At 34.7% G+C, this 16,009-nt stretch overlaps 1 long non-coding RNA gene across 1 annotated transcript; it reads left to right on the forward strand.

Moving 5' to 3' along the window:
* The first annotated feature begins 371 nt into the window (after positions 1-371).
* On the forward strand, positions 372-8,386 carry LOC131904635 (uncharacterized). The gene is made up of 3 exons (XR_009377786.1): positions 372-707; positions 3,649-3,833; positions 8,140-8,386. It is a non-coding gene; the product is annotated as an uncharacterized LOC131904635 (long non-coding RNA).
* Positions 8,387-16,009: the final 7,623 nt, after the last annotated feature.

Consider the following 16,009-nt stretch of genomic DNA (forward strand, 5'->3'; position numbering starts at 1 on the left):
AATTATCAATTTAAATTTATAATTAAATAAACTGGAACTTTAAGCTAAGGTAGTATGTTTATATTGTTATTATCAATATAGATGAAAATAAAATGAATTATTCTCAGTTAATATTTTAATTTGTTGCCATGAGTAATCTTAATTCTGGACATGTTTACCCTTGCCAGTTTGAAAGTATAATTTATTTCTGTAATTATAGATTGTTGTGGTGCAACGACCCCAAGGACCACCTGACAAAACGGGAGTCTGAGTTTGAGAGTCTTTGTTAAGCTGCTGGTAATTGTTGGAGAGAAACAGTTCCCACAGAGCAGACCTGACTGCTTTCTGTCAGGAGCCTTTGGCAGTTGCAGGAGAAAGTAGAGCAAGCAAGCAGTATAACAGAAGCAAAAAGCTGCAGTTAGCTGGGGCATCTTGACCTCAAGCCCCTGGGGCAGACTGGGTAATTTTCTGAAAGAACTTACTATGGTAGAGGAGGTATAAGCGGGGTGGGGGTTGGTTAGCTCTGAATCAGACCTTAGATGGCTGCAGCAGGGACAAGGAGGAAGCTTGGCCCCATATTCCTTAACTGTACAAATATATCCTTCATTTGAAGTTTAAGTGTCAGTATTTGGGGGACAGAGCCAGGAGCCACAGTTTTCTCCAGTGTCATACTCAGCAGCCAGAGAAGTTTTCAGAGATATAAGAATCTCGATGCTGTCTACAGCAGGGTAAGTGGCCTTGGTAGAGAAAAGAATTTAAGAACTATCACGTTGTGCTAATTAGGTTTTGTCAACTTAACACAAATTGGAGTTACCTGGAGAGGAAGATTTATAGTAGAGGAATTGCCCTCATCAGATTAACCCACAGACATATATGTGAGGCATTTCCTCCATTAATAATCGATAGAGAAGTTACAGGCCACTGCGGGTCCTGCCACCCCTGTGCAGCTGGTCCTGGGCTGAGCAACCCGTGGGAAGCAAGCCAGTAAGCCCTGTTCTCCATGTTTCCTCCAGTTTCTGATTCCGGGTTTCTGCTTTGAATTCCTGTTTTGGTTTCCATCAGGGATGAATTCTTAAAGTACTTCATGAAACAAGTCATTTATTCTACAAGCTGGCTTTGGTCAGTGTTTTATTGCAGCCATATAAAGCAAATCAGGATGCCAGGATAAAGCTGAGCTGGGCCTTAATAAAAACTATTTTAGCCGGGCGGTGGTGGCGCACGCCTTTAATCCCAGCACTCGGGAGGCAGAGCCAGGCGGATCTCTGTGAGTTCGAGGCCAGCTGGGCTACGAAGTGAGTTCCAGGAAAAGGCGCAAAGCTACACAGAGAAACCCTGTCTCGAAAAACTAAAAAAAAAAAAATTTAAAATATACCTTGGACAGGAGGTTTAACAGCTCAGAAGAAAACGCATGACAACATCAAGAACAAAGGTATGACCACTCTAAGACACAATCTAATCATTATCTTTACAACAGTCATGCAAGATTTAGATGTTCATGTAGGAGGGCTTTCAAAGAAAGCTGAAAGAGACAGGTGGTTCCTGAGGACTACCTGACAGATTTACATTTGATATGGCTAAACATATATTAATAGAAATGGGTTAATTTAAATGCAAAAGTTAGTTAGTAATAAGCCTGAGCTAATAGGTCAAATACTTTGTAATTAATATTAAGCCTCTGACTGATTATTTAGAAATGACTGTGGAATGGGGCACGACAGACAAACTCCCTCTTACAGTAAACAAAGTTAATTTTTTGTTTTGTTTTGTTTTGTTTTTTCAAGACAGGGTTTCTCTGTGTAGCCCTGGCTGTCCTGGAACTTGCTTTATAGGCCAGGCTGGCACCAAATTCACAGAGATCCCAAGTGTTGGGATTAAAGGCTTGTGCCACCACTCCCTGCAAAGTTAATATTTTTGTTTAAGATTCTCAGGCAAGGCCTCAGGAAAGGAATGTAGCACTATACAATACCATATAGAACCAGCTCTTAAGCCTCTATGTAAAGGAATATTCTTTCATTGTAGCATCTTACAGTCAATGTTTTCATTTCAGGAATTTTTTGCTTCTTAGCAGGTGAGTGGCTTTGATCAGACTCCAGGGTAAGGGTCTCCTTTACCTTCCCATGTCCTCATAATGTTCCATGTGTTTTTCTATTTTAATTCAGTATAGCAATTCCTAGATTTGTTACGTCCTCATTTGTGGTATCATTGTAACAAATTCTTCTTTTAAAAAATAAACCATATTTGTATTTAACATATAAAATTCTGTGAATAGATTGCTGTTTGATGATATAAACTTGTAGTTATGCTTGTTATATGGCAATATTGGGGTGTCTTTAAGAATGATAGAGCATTTCTCAGGTCTCGTTGAGATTTTAGGCTGGCAAGCTAAATAATCCAACATACTTAATGCCACCAAAGTTACTTCAAAGACAGTGATTTTCAGTTTCTTGTCTTTAATGGAAGAATAATGAAACTCATGACCACAGAGAGGAGTTTTAGAAGGAAGTATTTTATTATAGGGGCCTTAAGGATGAGGAAGACAGGGCTTTTATGTAGTAGTAGGTGTCACTGGGAGAGGGATACCACTCAGGTTCCTTGTGCTGTAATTAGATTTTACTGGATGGATGAATGGGATGAGATGATCTATTGAGTCCAATTTTTAGTCCAAGTGTCCACGTGTGGGGCAGTTTAAGTAATCCCAGGGACTGTTCTGTAAATGGGTCGTCCTTAGAAAAAAGAGATGAGGACAAACCAGCCTGCTCCCTGCCACCTCTTTCCTTTGTCCAAGGTCTTGTTGCTTTCCCTCTTCCAGAGTCTCTGAGCTCCTGCAAGGACAAAGTTGGCAACTAGTCAAGGATGTTTCTGGCATTTAGAACGTAAAGCAACTGGTCATTATTTGGAAACTGACCATAAAACTGCCTGTGCAGTCCCTACATCCTGTTCTTATTACTTTAATAACCTTTATATTTAGCCATCAAGAGAATAGGCTGCTGTTTATCTTACTAAAAGTAAGCCAAGAATATGTTTGTTCTTTGTGTGATCAGTTACATTGAGAAAGGAGTATTTCCTGTAAAAGATGCCATTTTATGAGCTTTAGAACAAATATTATTTGTTATAATATTTTAAAAGGTGTCTTATTAAGTCCATTGTCATAAAATTAAAGTTTTTTTTATTTATTTTAAATAAATATGTTTTGAAAAAAATAAATAAGTTTTAGAAAAAACAAACATGTTTATTATTTACTGCTAAAGAATATTTATTCTTTGAACATACCATATTTTAAACATTTTACTTGATGGTTTATTTTTCTCTAATCAATATTGTCAACACATATGGAATGCAATACAATTTCCTCTAGACTTGACAATTTTATGTGAACATTTAGTAACTTATGTTCAAACTCTGAAAATATTACAGTAATTTCTTCATTATCATTTATAAATAACAAGAAGGCCAGAGCTAGGACTGCTGGCACATCAAAGCTTAATATTTATTTAAATGGCACCTAAAGTCCCTGGTATTTTATGGTTCATCCACATTTTCTGAAGGCCCAAGGATTTGACAAATCACTAGATGACTTAGAAACTAAACTCATAAGAAGACACTGTTTGCTTTGATGTTACGAGTTTGATATTAGAATGCAATAAAACTCTGTGTTCATACACATCCTAGGACAAATATATGGAAAAGAAGATATGTGGATTCTGATGGTCCCTGGTACTCAAGAATTTTTCTCTGATGCAAATAAAAGTGCAGTTCATGAGAAAGGAGTAGAATTCAATTTTCATAACAATTTCTGCCTTATTGAGAAAAATGTAAAGGCCCTTTGAAGGAAGAAATGCAGAGATTTCTTTAAAGTAAGTGCAAAATATGCTAATTCAGTGGGCGGAAAGTCAAATGCTGGTGAGGGCAGACATGATTGCTAAGTTTTCTGACTTCACAGTAGGAGACAAAGATCAGAAAATTTCCACACAGTACACAGCTATACTTTTGAAGTCCAGTAAAAGTCTGTCCTAGTGTCCATTCTCATGCAATTCTCATCCCAACACTCATTTATCTATGCTTAGTCTCTTCTATTTTTGATAGTACTTGATTGTCTGTATTCAATACCATAGAGAAATACCTTTTAATTAATTTATGCATTTTAAATTCTGGGTTTATTTATCTGTCTTTCATTTTTAAGATACTCATGTGTTCATTAATTTGACACAAATGGAGTACATCAACATTGTGGCTTAGGTTTAGTTACTAAATTCATCAATATTCAAAATCACAGTCTTATGTAGACGGCTTCTAGGCTACTATACGTTGTGTGTTACACAAATCTAATATACTGTGTATATTTGAGCACAATGAAGTACACAGAGTCTGCTGATGGTTAGGTACGAAAGTTGAAGTCATAGTGTTCTATAATCATTTAAATCTAGTGTTAAATGCTAGAAACATTTAAAATGTTACATAAATAAATAGAAAAAAAGACAATAACTTTGACAAAGAGATTGGGCTAATAGTTTAAAAAAATAAAGGACACAGACTTGCCTGGGTGGTAATGTAGGTGGTAAAAGTTGAACTACTTATCTTCTTATCCTGTGCACTTTATGTTGATAATTTTTCTCTATTCCAACCAGGTTGCTTTCTCTCACAAGATATGCATATTACTCTTCTTTGTAGATACAATCCGGCAGAGGGAGTATAGATCAGTGGCAGAACACTTGTGTAGTATGTATGAAACCACAGGTTCAGTGCTTAGTACAATGAATAACAGATGGGCATATACTTATGTTCATATGTATGTATATATTCATATTCAACATACACATATGCACATATATTTCAGCATTTTAAACTTTCTCTGGCACCGTGAAATACGGAGACTTAATGCTAGGACAACGGAAGGAATGAGCACTATAGAGTCTTTGCAGCTCTCTATCCCAGGACAAAATGAGTTCTTGGAAGTACTTAACTGTTGAAAGTTACTTCACTAGTTATTAGAAATGTAAAGTTCATAATTTTAAAGACAACTTCAAGACCTCTGAGTAACCATGTAGTGTTCACATGTTCTTTCTTTTTCTTTAATTCTCAGAACAATTTCCTAAAGTAGAAACCATTATCCCATTTCACATGTGAAACTAAACTAGGTGGAAAGATGTGTTCAAAGGTCCCTTAGATCATTGCTTTCTTTTAATTTTTAATAGAAGTAACCTATGTTGGTATTTGACATTCTTTTACTGAAGCATATTGTCATGGATCATAGAAATTCCTTTACTCCCAGAAATAAAGTAAACTAATTAGAAGAGAGTGGCTGAAGTTTACCATCTGGGGTGGTGGATTCACTCACACTGTCTCTTCTGGCAGTATTTTAATGATGGACTAAATGATTTTCTGTGGCATTGGAGATGCTACAGAATAAAGTTGATAAAAACTCAAGTAAACTCAATGTTGTAGGCTGTTGTCCATATAATTGTAATTCTTATATTTAATAAACAAAGATGTTCTTACAATGCCCATAAAATATATTCATATCTGTGATTGTAAAATTTATATGGAATATAACATGCTTACCAACACATGTTTTAGTTCTTAATTCCACCTCTTGATCGTCTGATATTTTTCTTAGTAACGAATGGTATAAAAACTGAGAAAATTGTGTAGTGTAGAAATGAGAGAATCATCTGATTGTATAATATCCATGAACCTGTGCATTATATTATATCAACGGGTATGATAAACCTGAAAGACTTCCAACTAGATTCAAATTATTGATACTTTTTACTGAACATGTCACCAGAAGCTGCAAAATGAGAATTTTTAAATATGGCATGTCATGTCAATACTCTACTCAGGAGAAATGCCTTTCTATCACATTATAATACAAATTATTCATTTTTTTTAAAAAAAACAGGTAACTAACAAGTATATACAAAATTTGTAATAGGTCATTATCTTTTGTCAAAGCTGAGGTAATAGACACATTAAATTTATTAATAGTCCTATTATTAATTTGCATACATTTTAAATTTACAGTATCTTTTACCTAGATTATAGCACCAGATAGCATGAATTATGCCTAGTCACATTTGTGTATGTACAGTTTCTCTTTGTTTATTTTTTATAATTTTGTAGGCATAGGCCTTATTGGAATGTTTTTTCTATATCTTTGGGCATTATTTTTATTTTTAATAATTTGTCTCTTTGAAATACTTTTTCTTTCCATTTGCCTTTTTTTTATTTCATGACTTGTCATATTAGATTTCATATAATTCTGACTTAATAAATACGTACTTAATCCATTTAATTAAATGACAACAGCAATAAAATTTGCAGCAGATTCTGTGCAGGAGCCACAGCATGAAAGCATCATGGAAATCACTCACACTGACATGAAACAAACGAAAACCAAAAAGCGTGTCTTTGGCCTTAACAATTTAAAATTACCATGCATCGAAAGCTTGTACTCTGACATTCTCAAGGGGAAGAAGAGAGTATATTGAATGTTTAATTCAAAAGCAAAAGCAAAAGGCGATCATTCTATATTTAACCTTGACATCTGAGGTTTTAAAATAGTGATTATCTTTATGTTAATAATTCGTTTACAGTTTTTATAAAGTATATGCACAACGAATGAATAAATATTAGAAAGACACAGATATTCTCTTGTTATGTGTTTGGTTGGATACCAGGCTCTTCTCTTCTGATTTTTTTCTTTTTTTATTATTATTATCAAGGGATTTTCTATTCATTTTACATACCAACCACAGATTCCCCTCTTCTCCCTCCTCCCACCCCAGCCTTCCCCACCAACCCATCTCCCATTCCCACCTCCTCCAAGGCAAGGTCTTGCATGAGGAGTCAGCAGAGCCTGGTACATTCAGTTGAAGCAGGTCCAAGTCCCTTCTCCCTGCATCAAGGCTGCACAAAGTGTCCCACCATAGCCACAGGGCTCCAAAAAGCCAGCTCATGCACCAACAACGGGCACCAGGCTGAGCTCCAGGAGACCAATCCATGAGAGAAAGTAGGAATTCTATGAGCAAGGGGCATCGAAATCATAATGGGAAAATGTACAGAGATGGCCAGCTAAACTAGTGGAAACTCATGTGCTTGTGGAACCAATAGCTGTGGAGCCCCCATAGTACTGGACTAGGCCCTCTGGATAGGCCAGACAGTTTTTTAGCTTGAACTGTTTAGGGGGCCCTCAGGCAGGCAGTGGGATTGGGACCCATCTCTTCTGATTTTTGATCAAGAACACAATAAGCTAGGAAATTATTTGTCTCAAATAGCAAATTCCACATTTTCTTCTTTGAATTGATTAAAATCATCAAATGAAAATTCTCTATTATAATGTTAACCTAATGGGCATTTTTGGCGTAGTTCCTCAGTCTTATTTGCATAGGTGAAAAGAGTATTACATGAATTCTTCTACTTCCAGTATCAAACTACAAAAAGAGAACATAAAGAAGGAAAGGAAAGCAAGCACACTTCCCATTGTTCCTTAAAAAATAAAAGTAAAAACCATGCGTTCTTGTGGTGGCTTGAATGAGAATGGCCCTATGAGCTCATGTCTTTCAGTGCTGGGACCTCAGTTAGTGGAAGTATTTGGGAAGGATTAAGAGGTGTGGCCATGTTGGAAAAGGCATGTCACTGGGGTTCAAAAGCCCAAGCCAGGCCTTGTGTCTCTCTGTTGTCTGCCTGTGGTCAGGATGTAAAGCTCTCAGCTACTGTTCCAATGAACTGCCTGTCTACTTCCCACCAGGATGATATTAGACTAACCCTCTAACAGTATAAGCAAGCCCCCAATTAAATATTTCCATTTCAAGAGTTCTCTTGCTTATGATATCTCTTCACAGAAAAAGAAGAGTAACTATGACAAGTCCCTTCCCAGATTTTACTTTCTCTAGTTCTGCCATTCTAATGTCTCAGCAAGCTTGCTCCCTTAGAACATAGACCAGGTGAGTTACTGAATTCTAAGAGTGCCCTTGGCAATAACTTCATCTCTTTTGGGTTAGCCACCCGCTCAGATTGCTGTTGTCTGTGTAGGTCTTTGCCTGCCTCAGTTCCTGGTTGCATTCATCCTGAGTTTCAATATTAAGAATATGAAGCTTTCTTTTCTCTTTAGACACAAGAAATTCCTCAAATTGAATTTCTTTCAACTTTTTTTTTTTTCAGACCCGAATGAAACTGATATTCTTGAACACCCCTAGATGCTATCTTTGGCTTCACAGCGCAATGTCCTCACCAGCCTACATCTGCACCACAGCATCGTGCACAAATCTGCTGTTCCATCTGTTGCAAGCACGGGGATTACAATGGATTCATATTTGGACCTCAGTTTCCGATTCCCTGGAGACATTCCACAAGAATTGGAATATTGGTGAAGCCAACATTAAAATCTCTGCCTACAGCTGCCCCACTCCAAAAGGAAATCTAATAAAAAGAAGACCAAGGCCCTTAATTCAATTGCATTGCATTTTTCCTTTTTAATCTTCCTGTTGTGACACCTTCCTGTTGGTACTGGCACTAGGCAGCTTGGCTTTGTTTCCAAATTTAAATATTCCCTTTCGCGGCAATGTGGCCCATCACATCATCTTCACTGCCAGCTTTCCTGTCTGTAAAACACAACTGCTTGCACATCCTTAGTTGCTTAAGAATTAAAGAGTAAATACTTACATAGGAAAGGAGGGCAACTGTTCACTTCCATCAACATAAAATTCAGAGACATTGGAGTGCAGAATGATGATTAAAGGCAGCCTTTGAATCTAGCTGTTCCTTTCTTTCAATTACGTGGATAAACACTGCTCCCAATATGTTGGCAATTACTGAGATGTGGAAGAAGATATGCTTTAAAGGAGGTCCAACATTGCAAAGAAAGATGTCAGAAAGATGTCTAATGTTTTCCAGTGCACATAGTGCAGGCTTATATTTGACAAAATACTGGGATCTATGGTAGAGGTAGGGCATTGGCATATAAAGTTGTTTTCTAATAATAAAAAAAAATTCAACTTGTAAAAATAAACACATGTAAAAATTCCATTTTCTTATAAGAAAAATCTTGATATATTTATTACTGATAAATATATTATTGTTTTGTTAATAAAAATAATAACATTTGCAAGTATAGTTTGGAAAAGTAGACATTGTGAAATTAGCATATATGTATATGTGTGTGTTTATGTTTGTATCTTTGGATAGCCAAAGACCAATTTCTCTGTGTGTGCAAAATATTATCTTTGTCTTAGTTTTAATTTCAGTATGAATAACCTTTCTTCAAGTTATAATAATCTTCAAATACTAAAAATTATTATCAGTATTGTTAGGAACATTGATCAACATTAAAAAAAATCACACACACACACACACACACACACACACACACACACACACACTTCCATTTGTCTGTCATCTCCATTGAGAATGTAATCATCTGGCAACTTTTGCATTCCACTCCCTTATTGAAAAACGGAAAGGTGCTGGCCTCTGTGAAGTAATGAAACCAAGAAAAGTCTTCATGCTAAAGTGTGAGTAGTCTTTTCCAAGAAGCTTGTTGTCACACACTCCTCCAACTTTGCTGCCTATTTGCCTCCTTGAAGAAGTCAACTATTTCTGTCTCAAATCAGCGTTAAGTGTCTTTATCCTTATATTTTTTCTATCACATTCCTTTTCTTTATTCTGTATTACCTTTTATTTAAAAAGGAAGTTTTAGTGCCAGAAACAGAGGGTATTTATATTTTCATTGACTACAAGGAAACAATGCTGTGTAGACACAACAGAGCAGCTGCACGTATGAACTCACAGAAGTCATGACAGCTCACACAGGACCTGTGTTAGCCAAACCCAAAACCAGCATGACAAGGGGAGTTGGCCTTAAAGATCCATCCCGAGCCAAAGAGCTATTGGAAAATTCTTTGCTTCTGAAAATGTAGCCCCTGATAAGTTGACCATGATCCAGTGGAAGGCCACACATCTAAGAATATTTGGGCAATACAAATTGGCCTTGATAGAAAGATCAAGGTCACCAAGAAGACAAAATTGAGTAGGAAGGAAAAGGTAGTGGCTTTGAAAAGAGCTGAAAGAGGGAAGGTCTAAATGTGATCCAAATACACTATGGGAAAATCTCAAAGAACCAATAAAAAGTAGAAAATGCATAAGCGGTTATATCCAACATGTATTAGGAAGTGCCAAGTTCTGATGGGCAGGTTAATGACCATTCATATAATTTTACTATATTTTGTTCTATAAATAGTTAAAGGGAAAAAAGGATCATATGAAATATTTAGAGAAAAATCTGGGCTGAATTTACTGGGGAATCATTAAGTAAGTACTCAAATGATAACATTTTAAAATGACAGTTGTCATTAGTGACAGAAATTTCAAGGACAAAAAGTAATTAAAATAAGTTATAGCCGGGCGGTGGTGGCGCACGCCTTTAATCCCAGCACTCGGGAGGCAGAGCCAGGCGGATCTCTGTGAGTTCGAGGCCAGCCTGGACTACCAAGTGAGTCCCAGGAAAGGCGCAAAGCTACACAGAGAAACCCTGTCTCGAAAAACCAAAAAAAAAAAAAAAAAAAAAAAAATAAGTTATAAGCTGTTGAATAGAATGTGATTACTGATGTAAAATGTTCAAATGTATCACAAATATTAATAGAACAAAATGAGTAAGAATGGGAATTGGGAGATAGACATCTGACTGACTGATTTGTATCTACCTGTGATGTTTTGTTCAGAGTGGATAAACACCATTGTTTCTAGCACTATGGTAAAGAATTGAAATAGAGTGAAATCTGGAAAATGATTTTAAACTAGAAAGAACCTAAAGCATCCATTTCCACAAACCTTCTGGTGTTTGGAATTTGTGGAGAAATTCAGCAATAAAATATATCATTAGACAGTTAAATTTGTATGTACAATATGTAAATCACTTTAAAGAAAACACTTTTAGTCAAAGACATTTATCCAAGTATTACACGTAAAAGTTTTTTAAATGAGTGATAAAATATCATTTTTTGTATCAATATAGACTCATGGGTATTTATTGAATGATTATTAAATGAAGAAAAGGAATAATGACTTGGACTTGATATACCTTAATTGAAAAGGAATAAAACTTCTATTGCTTTGTTTTTCTGTACCGTCCATCTTTTAGGCTTCAGGTTAATGAGATGCTTCAGATAGCATCTAATGTGTGAGAAAGTGGCAAGAGTCTCACAGACTATGATGAGCAAAGGGGCTTCTTGAAGCAAACAATGGAAGACAGATATATGAGGAAAGAAAATTTGTATAGAAATGCAAGCCCAAGAAACTCTCATGATTTTTAGAAGACATTACATAATCTTTTCTACTGCTAATTTTGTCTTTTTTTCTGGGTTTTTCAAAACTAGGAAAAAGACCAAGAAGATGAAGCCAGTGTTTACAATACACCCTGACAAATACTGGCAGTCAGCTCCTCCTTATGCAAAGCTGCTGTGGAGGAAACTCACTTTTGACACACCCTGCCAGAGAAAAACAAAGTCTGCATCTGAAGGAGAGCAGAGCTCCTAGGATGAAAGTTTTATGAGATATGAATAACAATTTATAATTTGCAATATACTACTGTGTGATACTTTCTTTGGTTCAAAGATCACTCTTACAATGATAAAATGAAAAGGAAAATATTCTATTCACCATTTGTCTTGTGACCTCTTGCTGCCATTCTCCTCTATCTCTAATTATTTCACAGCTAATAAGGGAGGAGTCCTTTCTTAAACTTTCGCACGTCTCTGAGTCTAAACTCAAACTGCTGATTGCATTGTTTAACTTGAAAAGGGGAACTCTTAATTGTATACCATAAGAATTTCTAAAAAGAATTTATTAAATTGGTCACTAACCAATATATTTCCTTCAGGAATAGATGAAACAGTATTGAATTGAATTTTGAATATTAGCAAAATAAATCTATGTTTTATAGAAGGGTCACTAAAGACTAATTTGGGAGTCACAGATTTGGGAAATGGTGAAATATTGTGATATTTTTCATTAATGATTTAAATAAAATGTATTTGAAATAAGAATGCTTTACATTTGAAACTAAATTTTGCAAGAGAGGAGACGTAGATTTCCTTCTAACGTAATAATGAAATAGGCATCTTTATTTTCCAGATTGGTTAATTAAAGATGAACAGTTAGGTCAGGGTCTACAACAAATGAATCTACGTTTGCACAGAAACAGCTGCCTACATCTAATACAGCCACATGTTAAACTAATTAATTTTCGACAATTAAATTTTAACAATTTTTTTCTAACAACATGCATCTTCAATGTTACCCAGCAACAACCCCCTGCCCCCGCCAAAAAAAAAAAAAAGCCTTCAAAGAAAAGCCCTGACAACTAAAAATGTTACCTTGATTGAGTAAAGGGAACAGGCATGAAATCCCACTTCATGGCATGGGCAGAATGTACACCTCATAGTCACCAACTCAACTTCATGTGTTCTTTGTTTTTACTAACCTGTTGAGTCCAACTAGTATTGACATATTTGCATAGGTTTGGGGTGTTACCCATTGGAACACAGGCAGCCTACTATGGGCCATACCACTGAATAAAAGTGACTCTCCTGCCCCAGTAGTCTTTAACTGTCAGTAGATCTTCAGCTGGCACCAGGGGATATTAACTCATAAGTTCTTTCTCTTTCCATGCTGGAATGCTAAATGGCTTGATCTTCTGCTGGTCTGTGATAGCTACCACAAAGTCCAGGAGTTCATGAAAAGGATGGTTCTGTCATGTCCAGAGATCATTGCTTCACTGCAATCTCCCCCAAACTCTGACTCTTCATATCTCTCTATTTCTACTCCCATGATGCTCACAGAGCCTTCTGTTGGCAGGAAGAATAGATCCCCTATTTAAAGATACTCACTCTACATCTCTTCTTCTCTGAATACAGGTCAGTTGGAAGTCTCTGTATTGAGCACTATTAGCCCCATAGGTAAAACTCTCTGATGAAGGGTGGCTTTGTTCTATGGACATAAGCGTTCATATTTAGAAAGTGGAAAGATACTATGTTCTTTGAGCAAAACAATAATAATATAGGGCTTTTGACCCTGACAGAAAGTAATCTCTTGACCAGGTTTACTGTACTACAAATGAATTCTTTCCTTCAAAAATGTATACCATATATTTTACCCATCAGTTAATTGATGTGCTACACTTAGAATGATTCCATATCACAAATTTTGAGAACAAACAACAATAAATATAGGAATGCATATCTTTCCGGCATGCTGACTTAATTACTTTTAAACACACACACACACACACACACACACACACACACACACACACAGAGAGAGAGAGAGAGAGAGAGAGAGAGAGAGAGAGAGAGAGAGAGAGAGAGAGAGAAAGAGAGAGAGAGAGAGAGGAGATACTAACTGTCTCACATAGATTTGGTTTTATTGGGACTTTCCATACTTTTTTCCATAATGGTTATATTAATTTACATTTCTACTTAAAGGTATTAGAGTTCCATTTTTCAACATCCTGGACAGTAGTTGTTAATTTTATGCAGAATTGGTTTATTTTAAAAGATAGTCTAAGGAAAAAGAGAAAAATAAATTAAGTGGGAGATGATAACTGATAGCCAAAAGTGCTAAGGGTTATTAGAGATAAAATTTTACCAGCTGTGTTCCAACAAATAAGCATATAATTTTTAATATAGAAGTCTTTTACTTTACTCACAAATTAATTTATTATAGTTATATTATTTGTGACTACTGCAGTTTAGATTGCTCTTTAAAATTTCTTGTTTGGGTTTTTATTTATTTTATTTTTTTATTTATTTTATTTTATTTTATTTATTTATTTTATTTTTTTATTTATAAAATGTCATTATTTGTACATATTGATTTTGCATCCTGAATAATTAATGACTTTATTAATTTTAACGTTTTTCAGTTAGTTTTTAGTTTTTACAAATATAATATGACATGAACTACAAATAAATAACATGTGATGTACTTCTTTTATGATTCCCACAACGATACCAAATAAGAAAAGTGAATTTGGAAACCTTGTCTTATTCTAGGTCTTAGGAAAACTTGTTCCAACTTTCCTTTATATTCTGACATAGCTTGTGGATTTTTTTTTAAATAAATAGCCTTTAACACATCGTGGCACAATTCCTCTATATTTAAATTGTTTACAGTATTGTTATCATGATAGAATGTGGGATTTTATACAGCATAGTTCTTCATCTATTGAAAAAAATCATTTAACATTAATCTTTAATTCTATTGATATTATGTTTTAAACTTATTAATTATATTATAGACCATCATTTATGGATCACAGGTATTAACCTAACTTGATCATGGCAAATATTTTTAATGAAATTTTCAGTTCCTTTTGATAGTAAGGCATTGAAAATGTTTGTATTCATTGTGACCTGAAATGTTGATTTGTTCTTTTCTACCTTCTTTATGTTCTTGTCCACTTGGGTATAAACGTGTTATTGGCTACATATAATTATTTGGGACAACTTGGGAAGAAACTACATTAGCTCTTGGAGTGTTGGATAAAGTTTAACAATTGGACAATGTAATCGTCTTGAACATTCTTTAATTAGAGTATTTTTATCATTGACTTAATCAAAGCACTCATGTTTGATTTGGTGGTGTTTGTTTTAAATCTATGTTTTGTTACTAAACTTTAGTAGACTTTATGTCTTCAAAAATTTATCCATTTCTTCTTGCCTCCTATTTGTTTAATTTTATCTCTAATAACCCTTAGCACTTTTGGCTATCAGTTTTCATCTCCCACTTAATTTGTTTTTCTCTTTTTCTTTAGACTACCTAAAAGTTTTTTGTATTCATTATCTTTTAAGATAAACCAGTTCTGCTTCACTAATCTTTTATAATGTGTGTATACATGTATGCTCCTATATGTGTTAGTATTTTATTTATTTCTGCTATAATATTTGTTATTATTTAATTTTATCAACTTTGAGGGGTTTTTTCCTCATGTATTTCTAGGTCCATGAGACACATCTTTAGGCTGTTTATGTAAAATATTTTTTTGATGAAAAATATGTTTAATGCTGGAAACTTTCCTCTTGGTACTGTTCTTGTTTTTTCGTGTAAATTGTGGAATACTGTTTTCATTGTATGTTTCAAGAAAACTTTTAATGTATGCTGTAATTTTTAAAAATAGCATCCTGGTTGTTTGGTAGCATGTTACTATGTATCTGAACTATCATGCTTCCTGGTTTCTTTTGTCATTGGTTCTTAGTTTTATTCCATTATGCTCAGAGATGAGATTTTTTTTTTATTTCTAAAAACTTATTCTATGGTCTAACATATGTTTGATTCTATAGCATGTTCCATATGCTGAACAAAATACTATATATTCTATAATTGGTAAATGGAATGTTCTGCAAATGTCATTACATTCATTTGATCTATTATAGTTTAACATTTGTTTCTTGTTTCTACCCACATCATATATACATGGATGAAAGTGTGGTTTATTTTTCATTTTATTGTAAATGATCCTGTTTCTGTATTTATGTCTAATAATATGTCTTTTGTAAAATTAATTTTTCTAAAATCACATACATAAGCACTAATAATTATACATCTTCTTATTGACTTTATATTTATATTATTTTTTCTCTTTTTAAGGTTTAGTTATTTTATTTTCTTATCTGTATTTTTGTGTGTGTCAAGTGTGTATAAATACCCATGAGGGCCGAAAGTATATATTACATCACCTGGATCTTTAGTTACATATGGTTATGAATCCTGGAATATAGGTGCTGGAATCTAAATTGGTCCTCTGAAAGATCTTTCATTCGTTTTAACTCTCTTAAGTGCTGGGTCACCCCTCCAACCACATTTGCTTCTTTTTAAGTAAAAATTGTTTTTAAGTTATTTTGTCAGATTGAAAAGAAACTCCTCTTCCTTTTCTGTTTAAATGGGATATCTCTTTCATTATCCTCATACTTTCACTTTGTGTTTGATTTCCTGGTGAAATGGGTTCTTATAAGCAGTGTGTAATTGGGTATTGCTTTGG

The sequence above is a fragment of the Peromyscus eremicus genome, chromosome 2, assembly GCF_949786415.1.
Source record: "Peromyscus eremicus chromosome 2, PerEre_H2_v1, whole genome shotgun sequence".
NCBI classification, from domain to species: Eukaryota; Metazoa; Chordata; class Mammalia; order Rodentia; family Cricetidae; genus Peromyscus; species Peromyscus eremicus.